The following is a 15,838-nucleotide window of genomic DNA, read 5'->3' on the forward strand; positions in this document are numbered from 1 at the left end:
TTATATTCGTAATACTTGATATCACAAATATCTGGTACTACGTTAATCATGAAATATAACAAAGGACAAAATATAACACAGTAAATAATAATAACAAATAATAAATAAGGATAATTCGTGGAACCATATTTATTTTTTCAAAGCATCTTTCCGCGCCAATTAAAAAAAAAAAAAAAGATGCACACATGTAATATTAGTGAATAAAAAAATTTTATTGCGCCGTTTAAGGACTGCGCTTTCCAGTAGAATCGTCATTTGTGCGGAAATATTATACGCAGCATTAAAAATAGAAAACGCAATACAACTCTTTATATCGTAAAGGACAGATTCTTAATCGTACTTTCTTGAATACAGAATGTCAGCGGATAAGACGTCAATGTACGTTTATTAATTCTGCTCATAAACAACGATGAGAAAACAAATGTATAAAAGAGATTGTCCACAGGTTGCGCGTTCTGTCACGTGCGCGATAATTCGCATTGACGCGTTAGATATTCCGGGATCCTGCGGAATACGCGCTTTCGCAACAAACGTGTCAATTATCTTATCGATTTATCGTACACGAGTCATATGTCGGCCGATTAGGATTAAATACCTCTATCTTGATGTGGCCCCAGAAAAAGTTGTATAAAATTTCACTCTCGAATAACCTCGTTTGTGAATGTTGATAATGTCTATATTATAAGATATTAAAAAAGCGCAAATTTATTTTCATAATTAATTGAATAAAGTAATGCGTAAAATTATGAAATTGAAGAGAATTAAGAAAAATGGGAAATACTTTATTAAAGCATCCATATATTTTTTCCTTCATTAAATTTTAAACGCAGATACGGATGAATCAACTTATTGTTAGCCTCATTCTTAACACGACCATGCAAACGATTGAAACACGTCAGTTCAAGTGATGACGACGGTGGCGACAGTTACATTAAGTAACATTACTCGTTCCTCACGCCAATTATTTACATTAAGTAATCGTATAAGATCCCTATTTACCGGCTTCTGATCCTGCCGACATAGAGACAAGCGGTAATTATGCGTTTACGAGGACGCATATGCGCATTTATAACCACTTTCGCCTCTCTAATTACGAAGGAAGACAGTCTCTGTCGCCATCATTTGAATTTGAATTTAATGAAATGAACAATATAGTTATACCGACTTTAGTTTATTCTCTAAGAAGAAAACTGAGAATAAAGTGCTAATATCACACTTCACGCTCGATCTTTCTTTTTTCTTTTTAAAATTTTTTTAAAACTAACGCAGGAAATTCATATGCACGGATTATTAATTGTTGATCCAAGATGCGTGAACATGCGCATCCATGCTTTTTATGCACCCAGAATGTTGCAAAATCCTTGTTTATACGCCCGTTTATACGTCCCGATGTGAATGACGCGCGTATTAATGCATTAGACTGCATCTGCGCCTTCGTGTTATTGCCTTTGGCGTGTCGTTGCTAAAAAAAAAATTTTATCCGCTGCAGAAATGTTAGCAGAGGGAGGTACTGCGCATGTTTTCTTAGTCAATCCTGCGAAACATATTATTACTGAATTCCTGAGAAAATGCGAAAAATCAAAAGCTTCGATTCATTAACTTATTCCTTCTCTTTCTCTCTTTTCTATATTTATTATTATTGTATTTTGAATGTTTCGTATCATGTATACACTGCTGAAAATTTCGAAAGAAATCTGAACAAATTGGCAAATAGAAATATCGAAATTTATGTCAAAAAAATATTCATCTATTGTTAATATTCATTGTCTAATATTCATTTATTGTTATGGTTACACATGTTATCTGTAAAATTTTTAATACATGCTTTTCTTTCTAACGTTTTCTTTTTTTTTTTTGCAAGAAAGCAAACAATTAAAAAATATCCTTTTTTTATTATTTTTATATTATTTCATTAAATTTTGTATTTCAAAAAAAATTTTAAGAAATTACGACACAAAAGAAATTTAAAAACTTTTGATTTTTTAATGTTCTGTAGAGAAAAAATCAGTTTTTATACATACACATACACATATGGAGGCTGCAAAATTTCATCTTCTAAGCATATTACAATATATCACATCTCGGCTTTAATTTCGCGCTCGCGTCCATCACGAACGCGTTCAATATTCCGATCGCGATCGGTTTCTCCCCGGCCAAGCAGGCATTTCCATCAGAAAGAAGAGCCTCTCGATTGAGTATCTCTCCTTTTCTACGGAATTAGGTATCCTCGGCGAATGGTGTGCGCGACCTCGCTGTCCTGCGCGTATACGTCGTTTCACCTGTCACCTCGCGCAGAAACGAAAGAGAGAGGACGATCGCTGCGGGCGAAAAAGGAAAGGACGAGCAAACGGACGAGTAATCGCGTAGACAGATCCCGATGGACCGGAATCATTCGGCTACGAGACCCATCGACTCCTTCGATGAGCCGATTTTAATCGTGGCCGACTAAAAAAACGAGGTCGCAGGCCTGCTTCGAGATATTAAGCAGGTCAATACACGTGCACATCAGTCTGAAATTCTTTAGAAACATCTTTGCATAGAATGATTTATTTTCTGTATATACAGAGAAAGAGATAGAAGAAGACAAACATCTGGCACGATAAATTATTCTCTTAGAATTCTAGTTGTAACATTCAATATAATTCACATATCAAACGATTGTTCAGCATTCTAATTCCAATATTATTAAAGTCAACAATACTTGCTCGTGGAAACTTATTATTAAAAAATATTTAAAAAATATTATTTTTATTTAAGGGATGAAAGAAGAACGGTAATCAAGTGATATGCCCGAATTTACTCGCATAGAAAAAAAACATGCTAAAGGCGGATGTGTATGTGGCGAAATAGCTTTCTGCATATAATTCGCGCCTGAAGAACGGTTCTGCATTTCGATGTTGCTCTTTACTCACAGCGTGAACACAAACTTGCCTCACGTGTAGGCGTGGAAGATCGCGGTCATTAAATCGCCACTGGAAATCTAGCGGGACGCGAGTGGAAGATAAGCGATATTCAAATGAATGCAAAACTTCCGCTTAACGATAAAACTTAATTTTTTCAAAAACTGCTACTCTAGAAATTGAAGGGATTGAAAGTTTGAGATTAAATATATTGATAAAGATAGGATAAATTAATTGAAGGAGAAGAGAAGATTTCTCTAAAAATAATTCCATAAAAAATAAGCGTGTTGACAGGAAATGTCAAACTGAGAACAATATCAATTGAGTTACGCGAAAGATTGTTCCAAAACCGCGATATTTCCAAAATAATAAAAGTGCAATATATTTTTTGTAAATGTATATCCGTAAAATAAAATTAATGGAAAATTTTCCAATAGTATTGAATTTTACACGTCTTAATGATATGAATATTTTTCTTTATTTTGTTTATAATATTTTAATATATCTAAAAATTATTATTTCTATTTGTGAAAAAAAAAATCATTCTTTATTTAACTTGGTATTATTTGCCAAACTTTTCCAATTAAATTTCCGGAGCGATGAATTATTATAGATAACACGTGGTTTATAGCAACGGTTAACATTCAGGAAGCGAGTTCTATATGCGACTTTCTTCATATATCTAAATCGGATGCCAGCAGCCGACCACGAGACTCGTCTCTCTCGTAAAAGAGAAGATCGTGGTGCTCTAGAATGGGCGAGAGATAGATGATGCCGGGCAGAGTAAAAGCGCGTTATAACGACGGGGAATAAATATTGGAGTAGCTACACGAACGGTATTACCATACAATACGCATACCGCGTAGAGTCGTTCCGCGGGCCATGCAAGGGTGCGACGCTGGCTGTTGTCGCGCTCCTAGAGCCGTTTCCAACTCGGTACATTTATATGTGTGTAATGTTTTTCTCCTTCTCTCTCTCTCTCTCTCTCATCTTTTCTCTTTAATAGCCATTAATCATCACGATCTTCCACCTAGTCCCACGCAGCCATAGCGTACATACATTGCGTATGCGATATCGAAATATTAAAGAAGGAGAGACCTTCCTTGAGTTAACTGTAGAATAGGACCTCGCGGATATCGCTTATCTCGGACTACGCGCTGATCTATATCGACCTGCCAACTGCAGGATCGTGTATAGCGCGAACAAAGTTTTCCCTCAGCCCCCTTACATTTTAACGATCGTTTAATGCACAAATATAATGCACTAGTAGTTAAAAATAGCGAGGAAAAAATTAGGGGGAAAAATGGATTAACTTTTAATGTCCTACTGTTATTTCAATATTCAGGTGGAAAATTAATTAACAGATTGTTTCGCGTATTCTTGCAGACCTTATCGTTTGATAAGAATAAATTTTCTTTTGTTCGTGGTAATATTAATATCTGCGCTCTGCGACATGTATACGTTTTACTGCTATCATAATTATTGTATACCGCGCGTCCGAAATATACGATGGATACACGTATACTCCCAATCTTTTATCGTCCGTCTTCATAATTATCACCTTCGTAATTAAATATAGGTCGTGACCTGACTTTTAAGTTCCTCTCAGTAAGAGCAACTATTTCCGTGAAACTGTATGATCATGTTGAACTTTTGCCGATTAAAAATAAGTTCGAGTATGGAATATAATTTGAGATTTCATTTATATTAATCATAAATTATTCTAATTTCCTTGACATCTTACACGATTGTGCGACTGCGTTCTGTATAAATATAGCCGACTATAAATATCACCTACGAAACAAAAAGTATTTCAATCGTTCCGACATAGATTAGATTTCCAGAAAGAATTTCGCGGTTGAAGTCTCACCGTCCGTTCAAAAGAGTCAAAAGAAGCATCGTACGCAGCGGCTGGTCTTTAAGGACGAGCATAAGTCTCTAGTCGCGAGCGTGCGAGTCGTTAGATCCTGTTGGCCTGCTGTCTCGAAGAGGAACGGCCAACGTAACGTAAGCTTGCAGCATCCCACCGACGCCGAACGACGGAGACGCGGCGACGTCGGCGCGATCGCGTCGAACAAGGATGCCCGCAGAGACAACACAACCGCGCGCGAGAGAGGAGATCTCGAGGAGACCGAGCGTAAGAGCTAGAAGCGCGGTCGGAGACGGGACGGGAGGAGGGGGAGTGGGTGAGCCGACCTCTGACCCGACGCGGCGAGGGGACGACCGCGGCACTGTAGCGCATAGCTTAGGCATAGCTCGGGCATAAAGCAGCGTGCGCGCGACTCGCCCGCCTTTCACTTCGCGAGGAGATGAAGGCAAGAGACGTAGATAGAGACGGCCGGGGAGTGCCCTGCCGCGCGCACGCTATTATCATATTACGGCCGATTTCCCGACGCCGCGACGCTGGCGTCGGGATCCAACTGTGGCCAGATCTTCGCTGCCTCTTAATAAGCGGGATCGAAATAGCTCCATTTCGGTCGTAATTAAAATTTGGAAGAGAATCTCAATAATGAAAACAATAAAACAGATGAGAACAGAAAGTAAAAAAAAGAAGACTACGAAAGAAAAAAAGAGTAATTCTTATATATGGCAGCCGTTTGCTTATTAAAAAAAATAACCATAAAAAAATTTTTTCAATAGAATTTTTGTATATAACAATAATAAATACAGAGACGTTTAAAATTGTACCATCACATTTGTGGTACAGATCATTTAACACTTTTGACATTTATTCTTTACCATGTGCATCTCTAAATACTTAATTAATTGAAAAAAATGTGCTCTCATAAAAAAGTGGTTTATGATTAAGAAACAGAGATAATTTTTTGAAATTATAATTTTTAATAAAGTTTTTGTATATGAAATGATTACAATGATAGTTCGAGCAATCCTTGTTTCCTTTCTTTACGAGTTTCTAGCTGTCAACGCGTTTTACGATAGAATTATCATGCGATGCGATCGCGGGACGAATGTTTCACACTCGGATTACGCAAGGAATAGTGTCGATGTGTACACCTTCTTAGGCGGCGATCGACCGCTCAATTTTTGTTCCTCTGGGGGGAAGAAATAAAAGTCGAGTCTATCGCTATCACCATGCCGCGAAAGCGCAATTGACGCGCATGATCTTGCGAGACGAAAGCGAACACAGAACGTTTATTATTTTTTTATCGCGTTTTGATCCTTTTTCCCGCACGCGATCCGCTCTCATAATCGCGTGGTTATTTCTATAAACTCTTGAGCATGACGGCATAATTATAATTTATTAAATAATTATAGTGCTAATAATTATAGTAGTGATGGTGATGAAATAGAAAAGTAAGGTTGTTATTTTTTTCCGGAAAAATATATAAGTATCATATTCTTCAAAGAAATAAGTATATTATAAAACATACAAAATGTAAAGAGAGAGAAAATTAATAACTAAACATATACATAGCAAAAAATATAATATAATTAATTTTCTGAGTTTTTGATGAGAAACATCTCTTTATCAACTTAGTGTCATTGATGATATAACGGTGAATAATAAGCTTATTTATTTCCGTACGACATTTAGTCTTGAATATATTCCAAACTAATGTTGACAAAAAAGTCGAAGTCAATTGTAAGTGTCGACGAGTTGTTCGCTCGAGCGAGCGCGAGATTGACGGGATAATCGCGAGGTAAGACGCAAGTGATTTCGATGCGTGGTATAGGACATTCGTTACTGTCTTTATTAGCTTGCGTGTTTTGTTTTTTTTTTTTACTTCGTTGTACAAATGACGGAAGAAATTAACGATTAAATATTTTCACTACTGGCAAAAAAAAGGAAATGTTATTTTCAAATTTTTATTGTGGTAACTCACTACAGATAATCTATTATGCATACAATTGCAAATAAATATAATTAATTCATAAACGGATGTATTATACATTATTACGAAAAAGACTGTTAGTTATTTTTACAACAAATTTGTCGGAATTCTCACCGCACATACAAATACGATCGAGAATCAAAATTTTTGCAATCATATTATTTTAGATGCTTTCATTTAAACAAAAAATACAAGTAAAAGATAAAGAAAAAAAAAGAGGGAGAGAGAAATATACATAATAGCTATTTTTTCCAATTTATTTCAAATTTTATTTTAGACAAATTTTAATTTGATATTAATTATCACAAGTATTTAAAGATATATCTAAATTGGCAAAAAAAAGAAACTATTCAATTGATAAATATTTTTTGAATTTTATTTTTTGATTATATTATTTTTTTATTATTTTCATTTATAAAAGAAATATTTTAGAAAATATTTAATATACATATATACAAAGTCCTATTTTCTTGGCATCGCTTATCGCACGTAATGCTCTGTATAATGTACATCTCTAGAATCTCTAGATAATTGTTATCGACTATACGACTACATCTCTAATTGGCTTGGTATTTTCGATGCAACCCGATCTGAAAATAACCGAGGGACAGCGGAAAACGTATTTTTGCATTTCTCAGTCCAGCATAGTGGGAGAAAATCACTTTCGTCGCGTCTCCGCGCGTGCTAATCGCGGAGATGGTGCGATAGTGGAGGTCGCACCGTCTCGTTCGACCCCGGTACTTCTCGTAGCAGCGAGGACACCAGTCGCTACTCTAACGTAAACGCGGAAAGAAAAGCTACGAGAAGAAGAAATAGTAATCAGAATAAAAGAGAGAGAGAGAGAGCGAGAGAGAAAGGCGAGGCCGAAGAGTACCGGTGAGAGTGCACGGCCGTAACATACAGTACGATACGGTCGTGCCAGCATTCCTGTAGGTCGACCCGTAGTGCGCGCGACGTGTAATTATCATCTCCCAAGGGCCTATCCCACGCTATCCAAGTTAAGTGGGACACAGCCGATTACTGCGTGAGCGATTAGAAGAGAGAGAGAGAGAAACGCGAGGAGAGCGCAAAAGAAGGGGCCACACAGTCCGACTCTGGAAGAGGTTCACTCCAGGTTTTTTCCTCGGAAAAGGATGCAAATTCGTTGATGATTCTTAAAATCCTGTCTCGCTAACGCTGATTAATTGATTGTTAATTGATCTTAATTAGAGTTTTATCTATTATCATTTAGCGTAGAAATTAGCTATATTAACGATGTTAAAATAAATTTAGACATTTTAATATGTAGTTAGGTTACTTAATTTTTCACGTAGTAATTAAAGATTGATTTATAATGTTACACACAATGATAATATTCATATAGCTTTTCAAAGAGATAATTAAAGTCTATCAATCTGCATGAGCAAAATTATGAATTCAAGCGGTCGCTAAATCAGATAAATGAAGGCAAATTGTTTTGTAAAATAAATGGAAATTGATACATTTAGTTGAGCCATATCCATTTCCGTCCTATATGTATATATGAGTGTCTATTGAAACTTGAATTTATATAATTTGAATATACCGATAATCAATAAGGGAAGTAATTAAATTTTGTAGTTATTAGAAAATAATTTGAATAATTATTATAACACTTCAAATTTTTTAAATTGCGGGCAATGTTATTTAAGAATGACATAACAAGATTTGTGAGAGAGAGAGAGAGAAAGGGAGATAGTGAGAGATATCATTCTATAACGACAGTTTTGAAAAAGATGCGCTATGTATCGATAAATTATTTTAAAATAATTCGTTAAAATAACTCGTTATTTTAAAATTATTTTAAAATAATTCGTTTAAAATAACTCGTTATTTTGATAATTTCCACAAAATTATTAATATATAAAATTATGAATAAATGGCAGTGTATCTTTTTCGGATACACATTAACTCGTTAACACTCCTGTGATTTTGCATCGAAATTACGAACCCGAGTGCGTTATAGATTACGATAGTTCAAATACATAAGAGCTTATGTTAATTATTATGTGTGAGCAACAAGAGTACTGCTAATATTAAAGTTCTCTCGCTGAGCGAAAAGAGACGTGATTAAATTAGACGCAGCGCAGCTGATCGCCGCGAGAGTGATTAGAACGGAGAAGGATGTCAGTGGAAGAAGAGGAAGGATTAGCTCGGCCGATGATTGATTCGTGTTTCTGCTGTCGGAGAACGAGAAGGAAATGAACCTGTCCGCGTTAACGCGGCTGCTGCTACTCATCATTTCACCATGCATAATTGCGTAATAACGACTATTCCCGATTATAACAATTACATAAAAGAAGATCTAAAAGTACAAAATATTTTTCACAGAAATTTAATGCGAATATAATTGACCGATCGAATAAAATTTAATCTTCGTAATGTATCATAATTTAAACAAGTTACTAAATAATAGCTAATAGATAACTCTCTTTTTAATTAAATCTATTATAAATCTACGAGAACATAACTATACTTATTTCAAAAATTTATCAAACATTATTAGTAACCTATATACATTATATGAAGTTTTTTAAATTAGTTTTCAAGCGAATTATTTTCTATGATTTATAATTGCTTTCTGCGTAAATATATCTGTGTAATGAAATTTTTAAAATTGTTTCCAATAAATTGCATTTACACTCATAAATATGTAAATGTTCACGTAATATAATAAAATAATATTTGAAGTATTATCTACAATTTAAATTACTAATTTATGATAATATTATATCGCTAAAACTCGTTAATATTTTACGAACACTTCATAACTATGAAATTAAGTTAGATTAATTATGGATATATATGTAAATTAATTATTCCAATGATTATTTTTAGAAATATTTAAGCCGATTAGAATGCGATATTTATTATTTTACTACAAAATCAAGATAATTAACAACTGAATTGATGCAGCTTACTATCGTCGACGATGATGCCGATGTTATGTGATGAATTATTTGCATCGTCGGTGCGGTGAATTTCGTTCATGCAAATGAGCGCGAAACGATTCGAGCAAGGAAGGACGAATTTCGGAATAATTCAGTAATTTCTCAACTTAAACAACCGTCCTTGTTTTTAATTACACAATGCCCGGACTCGCCAAAACCGATCACGGAGATAAGGGAAACGCACAGTTGCGGATGAAGTGTTGCGCGCGAACGAAACTACAAAATACATTAAGATATTACGTAATTGCGACGTTTATATGAATTTATATAGTCGCTAAGATTGTAGCATATTGCAATTCTCACGCCTGAATAAGTGATAGTTTACGTAATTCCGAAACTATTCGAAAACCGGTACAACTCACAAAGCTTCTATAAATATTTAATTATGCTTACAATATTTTGCAATATTCCCTGTTAATATTTGCAAATCATTATCAATAATAGCTAATTAATATTATATAATTTTAATTATTAAGTTGCTAACTAAATATTTATTTTTTTTTCTTGGAATCTTATAACGAAATAAGTATTGGGCGAATAAAGTCGATCGAGCGATTAGACCTCGATTAGTCGTGACTTTAGTGCTGCGGTGCCTCGAGAGGAGACAATAGATCGTTCGGGAATTAAGCGCAACGAGAGAGGGCGGAACGCAACGTCGACGGGCGGCGAGCATGATCGTTCGCGCGAGAGACCTAACGGTTCTTTCTTTCCGAGGACTAACGTCATCGGGGAGGTGTACTTTCGACGTCTATAACTCTTTAAAATTTACATAAGTACATCGATGATAGGCGTACCACACGATGAGATGGAGTGCGCCGACAATACTCCGGACATACTGAAGAGAGAGATTCTCCCACGCGCGTAAATCGTTATTGACATTGACCAGTTTCCGCGTGGTACGTACACAAACAAATGATTCTTCAAAATATTGCATTCCCCCGTGAAGTAGAAAGTCCTTTAATGAGCGCGCGTGCTTTATCGTTCGTAGAATAAATATCTTTGAACGCGAAATAAAAGAAAAAATAGGGAATAAATGTGACAATTTTTTTAGATTCTTTTACTTTTACGGTATAATATTAAATAAATGTCACTGAACATATGTAAAAGATATTTCTGAATACATGTGCAGTTTCAAAAATTTGATTAATGCAACAATATTTTCTTATTAATTTATGATGCTGCGAACCAAAATCTTGTAACATGAAAGACATGTGACCTCGATATGTGATCGTCATTGCCTCCATTTCACTAATCCAAAATTTATTAATTCGCATATCGTGTTTAATTACAAGTACGGTAATGCGGAACGATTGTCAAAGAACAGTGGCAGCAACACGTTTAGAGGCGACCTCGCTACGACTATGGTAGGTGGGAATCGTCGGGAGAGAAGTCGTGCGCGACGTTGGTGGCCGCCACCCGGAAACGGACAACACGGCTATGGAGTCATCAGATTGCACTCCATTCATCTGAAATCCATTGTCGTCGTCGTCATCGTTAATAACGCGAGACGAAACGCGATGACGCGCGCGACAAATGTACATCGATAAAATCGTTCGCGATGTATTCGACAGAATGTCAAGTTTTTTTAAACACGCAAACCTTGACAATTTATTTATTTAGGGTGGTAGATAAATTTATACGGAAGGGAAGAGAGGACAAGGCATAAAACGTCCTTGAAGCGAATTATGCACTGGAACGGTGCATGACATTTCTTTGATTACTGCCAAGATACCGGATGGCGTTGGTCGTTTCAATCTAATGTCAAGTTATTGATATGTAATGCAATAAGTCAACAAGATATTAAATAAATGATAACAGAATCAACTTTTTTACTATATGTATCATATATGATATATGTAATATATAATAAAAGATCTAAAAAAAATATGTAATATAAAGACCTAAAAAAAATTATATATATATATATATATATATATATATATATATATCATATATGTCACAATATATATATATATATATATATATAGGTGTCACGTTAATTTTAGCCTTTTCTCTTGTATATAAAACGAATAATATTCATAAACTTTCAACTTTGTGCTATGAATCAGGAATAATATCCGCATTTAACAAAGAAATTGTATTATCTAACAATGTTTTTCTAACCGATCAATCTGACAAAGCAGTTACTCCAGAATACAATAGATAGATCGTTAGATATTACTTGATATCAGCTTTCTCTATACTTTCTATACGAATCAACCAATAAGATTGATAGAAACCGCAATTAAGAACCGCACAATATCAAAATCACGTAAAAAGCGTAAGTGATGCGTTCTTCGAGATTTGATAGATGAATCGCGCGCATATTGGTGACACTGGCTACAACGTTAGAAGAAACGATCGATGTTCTCGCTTCGTTTCGCAACAAAAAAGTCATCGATAGATGATGTCTAATCGTCCCTGGGTCCACAAATTGGAAAGACGCGAGAGGATGGGGCCTGACGTCATTCATCCTAACGAGATTAGAACGCATTTCGTATCGTTGGCTCCGACAACATATATCCATTAAAAAAAAAAAGATAAAAAAACATACTCCATCCAATATATCACGCGCGCGAAAAAACAGTGATCCTCACAATATCGTTTTTGAAGATAATTTATGCCGAGCTTTATCATTTGTTAATAGATTAATATAAAATCATTCGGACGAATATACTGTAATGTAATGAATATAAAATATTTTGAAAACAGGAAAAAATATCTGAAACAATGTATGATTGCAAATAGCTTCATTAGCGATCTACAGCACGTATTAAAAAAAATAACTTAATTTTTATTTTAAAACATGATTATTAAAGATCAAATTAATTTGAAAAATAATTTTATTATCTATTAACAATCTTGAAGCTTTAATGCGTCGATCCATAATCTTTAACATTAAATAGTTCTGTTTTCGGTTGAATTAATTATTAATAAAAAGACAAAGATAGTTGCAAGTTTGTCGAGGAATATATCTTATAATGTGTTATCGTCAATATATATATATATATATGTGTGTGTGTGTGTGTGTGTGTGTGTGTGTGTGTGTGTGTGTGTGTGTGTGTGTGTGTGTGTGTGTGTGTGTGTGTGTGTGTGTATGCGTGTGTATGTATCTTTATTGGTCGTCGCGCCTTTCTCTCTCGCTCAAGGAAACGGTGCATCCCGCGGGCGAGAAAGGGTCGGCGGGCTCTGTACACCGTAGGCAAATCGCGTCCTTTTTCCCGGAGCGGCGCACGAAAGCGGAGACAATGGATACGTGGGCGCAGCATCGCGAACTCTAACCCTAGGTGATCCCATATTCTCCGTTCTCTCTCTTTGTCTCTTTTCCCACTCGCGAACAGTCTCCTTCGCATCTCTGCTCTATCAACTGAGCCTCTATGCTCGGGTCGTTGCGGAGCTTCGTCGACCCTCTCCGGGCAAAAATATTCTCTCTCTCTCTTTTTCTCTCTTGATCTCATCTGTGTCTTCCCAGGTGTTTCTATTTATCCCCGGTCTCGGAGAGTGCCGTCGAGCGCTTGCGAAATCCCAGAAGTCGCGCGCATGCAACCACCTTGCCGTGCCATCGAAGCACGAAGGTGGGGCTGTCTAAGAAAGGCTATCACGGAAAAGCTCGTGCAAACGTATCATGTTTTTTCGCGACAGGAATTTCGCGCTCGGATTTCTTTTCAAGAGATAGAATGATGAAAATTCGTAAGATATCTTAATGAAAATCAGCGTGGTATTATTTGTTTGATCATTTTGTAATATTGAAAATTTTTCGTAATTAGTTCGAGCTAAAGTTTCATATTGTTAATTACTTATTAATATGGAATATTAATATTACTTATTAATAAAGAAGAAATTTTTTAAATCCTGAAAAAAATTAATTAATTTGTAAAGAATTAAAAATTTTTTGTTGTCTTCTAAATAAAATAGCAAATACCTAAGGAAAGAAAATATATATTTTCTATCTATTTATTATTTAGGATGATTCAAATATTATTTTATTATCTTATTATACAAATATTATTTTATTATCTTATTATACAAATATTATTTTATTATATTACGTGAACATTTACATATTTATGAGTGTAAATGCAATTTATTGGAAACAATTTTAAAAATTTCATTACACAGATATATTTACGCAGAAAGCAATTATAAATCATAGAAAATAATTCGCTTGTAAACTAATTAAAAAAACTTCATATAATGTATATAGGTTACTAATAATATTTGATAAATTTTTGAAATAAGTATAGTTATGTTCTCGTAGATTTATAATAGATTTAATTAAAAAGAGAGTTATCTATTAGCTATTATTTAGTAACTTGTTTAAATTATGATACATTACGAAGATTAAATTTTATTCGATCGGTCAATTATATTCGCATTAAATTTCTGTGAAAAATATTTTGTACTTTTAGATCTTCTTTTATGTAATTGTTACAATCGGGAATAGTCGTTATTACATTTCTCATGTATTTTTAATAATTTTATTTTAGAAAACTTTCAGAAAACAATAAATTTATTCTTCCAGAGTAGATTATCATAAAACATAATTTTAAATTTGCGTTGGTACGAAATTCGTATATACAAATAGGTTTCAAAGTTTGTTTGTAATTCAATTATTCTTTTCTTTTCCAAGCAATTGCAAAATCTCAGAAGTTTCAGATAATTCTATTTAAGGGAATGCGAGAATGCTATGTGGAAAAAGCAAAGAATCCGCGTAGTAGCGAGAATTTCCGAAGGAAGAGTTTTCCCGCTTTGCTTCTGGATGGTCATGTTGTGGACATCATTACGAACAATACGAACGTGATTTTATCGGGTCAGTAATCGTGACCTGAGAAGAGAGCTTAATCGTGTTTATTTTTGCAACGGGCACTAATTTTGCGTGATAAATGCTGTGCAGGAAAGAAAAGAATCGTGGAGAAAGAAGGGCGACTTTGCCTGCACGTTCCGGACGAACTTCCTTACTTCGTGATTAGGAACAAAGGACGCGATATAGCGGATCCGCCGTTTTCTTTTAAACATCGCGTACCGTTAATTCTCCATAGCAAAGTGCAGAACTTCAAAGTGGTATATCAAATTGTTCGTTTTTTTTTTAAATTTAAACAATTAAGAATGAATAAAAGAGTTGACTATATTTAAAAATTTTCATATATTTTAAAATATAATAAATCAAATATATTTTTTTTAAACAGTTGTATATATGATAAATGAAAGCATGAAAGATTTGTTTTGTTTAATAATCTTTAATCAAAGGAATCACTGCATCTTCTCTTAAAGATTTTTTTTTCAAAGAAAAATGTTTTGTTTCCGCAGAGGATCAAGATGTTTTTACGACTAAACTCGTACCTCTCGATAATCGATCGTTATTGTTATCGCGAAAGTATTCTCGAGAAGTGCATCAAAAGCGCGGGAAAAGTGATATTATGGGCATTCAGTTTCGGGGTGCGTCGAGAATATATTGCTATCACGTTCTCAGGATCGAAAGAACGCGGTCTCTTTTGCAAGAATGCAAAATATTTTTTTGCCATCACGTTATGCAACTCGATGCATAATTTGCTCGTACTTCTCTTATTGTTTGCTCAGAAAAGCCATTAAATGGCCGCAAAATTTCTATGATCTATACTTGCTACGATTACATCGAGCTCGAGCTATTTATTAAAATATTCGAATAAAATAAATAATGTAGATAATCAGATAATCTATCGATATATAAGCTAAAAATGTTGCTAAAAATTTCATTACAATAGTTAGAATCATAAATAATTTACTAAAGTATTTTTATATCTGCTCTTCATTACAATTACAATGATTTATCTATTATTTTTTTGCAATAAAATTTCTCTCATTCAAAACTCTCAATCTTTATATTTTAAAATTAATGCGAACTTGGACAATTGTAAATGATCAACATTCATATTTTCTCTATGCTATTCTATCTGCCCTTAAGTTTTGCAATCGAACCGACGAGTTGAAGCATCAAATTAGGACGTTTGACTCGAAGAATCTCTTTCGAGGCAAACATCGATCGACTCATCTCGTCTCCGATGACGAGTGTTACGCAGATGTTACACCGCTCGGAATGCTACGAAACGTTCGATTAGAGAAGGGGAGCGAGAGGACA

The sequence above is a fragment of the Cataglyphis hispanica genome, chromosome 15 (assembly GCF_021464435.1).
Source record: "Cataglyphis hispanica isolate Lineage 1 chromosome 15, ULB_Chis1_1.0, whole genome shotgun sequence".
Lineage (NCBI taxonomy): Eukaryota > Metazoa > Arthropoda > Insecta > Hymenoptera > Formicidae > Cataglyphis > Cataglyphis hispanica.